At 39.7% G+C, this 3,286-nt stretch overlaps 1 protein-coding gene across 5 annotated transcripts in view; it reads right to left on the bottom strand.

The window, feature by feature from the left end:
• LOC102214578 (ras/Rap GTPase-activating protein SynGAP-like) overlaps positions 1–3,286 on the bottom strand; it is a 57,349-nt gene that overhangs the window by 46,258 nt on the left and 7,805 nt on the right. The window lies entirely within an intron of this gene.

The raw sequence follows: 3,286 nt of genomic DNA, 5'->3' as shown, positions 1-3,286 counted from the left end.
GAGCAACGGTGGAGACGGAATTTTAAGCAGTACAACATTTTGCGGCAACAACAAAACGTGAGACATTTGTTGTTTTTATGTTTATTTATTGTTTTTATGTTCCGTCTCAACTGTTACGAAGTTGATGTGCAGTTAATAAGTGCAATAAATATTTATACTGGAAAAGAAAATCGTGAGAGAATCGTGATCTCAATTCTAAGCCAAAAAAAATCGTGATTCTCATTTTATGCAAAATCGTGCAGCCCTACTGGATATTAAGTTCAAGTGAATAGAAGTTTTGTACATTTAATAACTTATAATAACCAAATATATGTTTTACAATGTCTGACAGTTAACCCTTTAGACAGGTCATGACTTTCACTATCATAAGCTCTGAAATGGTTTAGATTGTCTATAATATGATACACAACTTCATAATTCAGTGAAACAGCTGGCTGGTATTTTATTACAGGGTGAGCATGCTGATTGGCTGAGGTCTTTCTGTGTGGCATTTCTATGTTCTCCCTGCGCCTGTGTGGGTGCCTCCTCCCTAAGACGTGCATGACAGGTGAACTTGTGAATCTGTACTGGCCGTAGGTGGGGATGTGAGAGCGTGCGCTTGCCTGTCATTCTGAGTTAGCCCTTCAGGAAGTATCCTGGCTCTATGACAGCTGGGACAGGCTCCAAGGAAGAGACAGTCTGGATGTCGTTGCATGTCCCGTACATTTATATGCATATTGGATTTTCCAGCTACATCAGTGATAACCTTTAATCCAGGTTACAGTGAGATTTGCACATATACAAGCATATTCAGTACAGTGCATAAGTCTTGAGCCATCCCTCATTTCTTTACATTTTAACTTTGTCATAGTTTTTTTAAAGTTTCTCTTTTGACACCTGACCATTTTCAGATTAATTATTTTTTTGTTTGTTAAGCCACTTAATGCTGACCTATGAATCACTCATGCACAAAAAGGCATCTGACTCAAGAAATGAACCAGTGTTGTGTTGAAACAAACTTAAAAGAACCTATTTTAAATTGTATCTTTACGCACTTTGTTACAATTAGCCTTTTTTTTTCTTTTTAAACACGTCTTAGGCGAATATAAGAAAAATGTCAAGTTTGACAAGCATCAATTTTCACCAACAAGATGATTCTCAGAGAGCCATTATCTGAAAACTTGGTGTGTGTCAGAATGGTGTGCAGTGTGTCCATAAATCAATTCAGATAACTGGACAAAGAGGACAAAAGAAGAACTGTCAGGCCTAAAAAAAAAAACCCTAATCTTTAGCAGATCTGAGACATAGATCTGGACCTTCCAATTGAGCCATGTACTGTTCACCGAAGCCTCATCAGACATGGTCTCAGTGAAACGATGGCTGTGAAGAATCCATTCTTAAAGAAGGGAAACCAGGAAAAAAGGCTGAGGTGTGCCAAATTTTACAACAACTGGACTGAAAATCCACGAGAACAGGTCTGATGGAGTGGTTCAAATCTACATCAATACAAACAGAAGAGCTCAGAAAAGGCGCAACAATGAGTGTCTACAGTCCTGTGTAAAAAGGTGGAGGCTCTGTCATGGTTTGGGACTGCATTTAAGCCAGCAGTGTTGGGGATCTTATTAAAATTGATGGCACCCAAAAAAGTGCTGTCAGATTTTGATCCAACATGCAGATCAAAATCTCCCCAGAGCCTGAACCTCAGGATTATTGAAGCAGTGTGGGACCATCTTGATTAAGAACAGAACAAAAGTTCTTTATACCACAACGCTTAGAAATTTGTTACGAAAGATTTTAGAGATGTTTTTAAAAATAAACTTTTTAAAAAGTGTATTCAAATGTTCAACTGGTGAAATGCATCTCCCTCTACATCACAGTTTAGGGCAAGGGTTTGTGATTCTAGTGAGAAAACAACATTCTTATACAATTATGTCAATTTTTTTTTGTTTAAACTAGTAAACTGGTCAAATATAAACTAAAAAGGATTAAAATCACATTTGAAACATGCAGCCTCATTAAAGTGTGTAATTTAAGAACGAGTCAAAGTGTTGATGTATCTGAGATTCTCTCTGCGCCCGTATGATGAAAGTAAACGCAACTTTGTTCATGATGGCAGAAAAACTTCACTTTGTTTTTTTTAATCACTTCATTACACTCTTGTTTCAAGTGTCAGACGATAGTGTTTAATCCAGTAGTATTTATGGCTTTTTCCAGAAAAAATAGGCAACTGAATAGGCCATGGGCATAAAGGCATTCACTATAATCTATAAGAAGAAACAGAGAAATATAAGAAAACTGCTTGCACGGCTCATTAACACAAGAAGCAAGTGAGAAATGTATTTTAATGTATTTTAATTTATTTTGTGTTCATTTGTATGAACTGACTCTTCAGAGCCAGAGTTTAACATCTAAACGCCAAGTACGACCCATGGTTCATCCACCATTGTGAATTCGAGCAGCGTCACAGGTGCTGAAAAGCAAACGCAGACGGTGTAATGAGTGTAGAAAGTTAAGGCCATTCATTTACAGCAAGCTGTCCAAACAATCATCCTGCATGACTGACAGAAGCAAAACCTCGCAGCATCAACTCCGTGGCTCTTTGACAGCCCGGCAGCCTTGCCCCAGGAGGTTTGACATGGTTTAAGTGTGAGCAGTGATTTACCAAACACAGAATGACACGGGAGATGGCGAGCGCAGAGAGGTACAAACTGCTGGCATTTAGAGAATCAGATACTTAAGTATAAAGTCCTGAAGTGCCCGCTGCATTTAAATTTGAAGTGAGAAAACATTAGGGCTGTTTAAGAGACTTAAAAACCCTTTCGAGCGAAGACCCAACGATGACGGTCTTACTAGCTCGGTTTCATGAGCCCAGCACGTACACCCAAAAGACCGAGATGCTTTACATTCAACACGCCTCACAAAAATGTGGACAGCTGGCTTTATTCTAAGTAGAAAAGCGACACCTCTGACTCTTCGGAGCCACTCTGCTTCTAAGTTTAGAAGCAGCACTGTAATCAAGGAGAAGTAAAACGCACAGAAGAGCTGCAGGATGAGAGAGGAGAGGTGGGTGGAGGGGTTGAGGAAGCAGGGGCAGTGTGGGAGCGAGGGAGCCACGGGGAAGAACCTGCGATCGGCTTGAAAACTGGCAGATATTTCTGGAGAAACACTGAGTATTCTGCAGTGTAACCGCTACTTCTGAAGGCCAAGACAGTACTGTATAAAAATGGCCTCTGAGCGGAGGAAGACACAAGAACAGTAACCCGAATAAACAATCTAAAGTTGCTCTCCATCACGTGTGTGTTTTCTG

This window comes from Pundamilia nyererei, unplaced genomic scaffold, assembly GCF_000239375.1.
Source record: "Pundamilia nyererei isolate P.nyererei 1_Seehausen unplaced genomic scaffold, PunNye1.0 scaffold00028, whole genome shotgun sequence".
NCBI classification, from domain to species: Eukaryota; Metazoa; Chordata; class Actinopteri; order Cichliformes; family Cichlidae; genus Pundamilia; species Pundamilia nyererei.
This window is presented reverse-complemented; position numbering and strand designations above follow the sequence as displayed.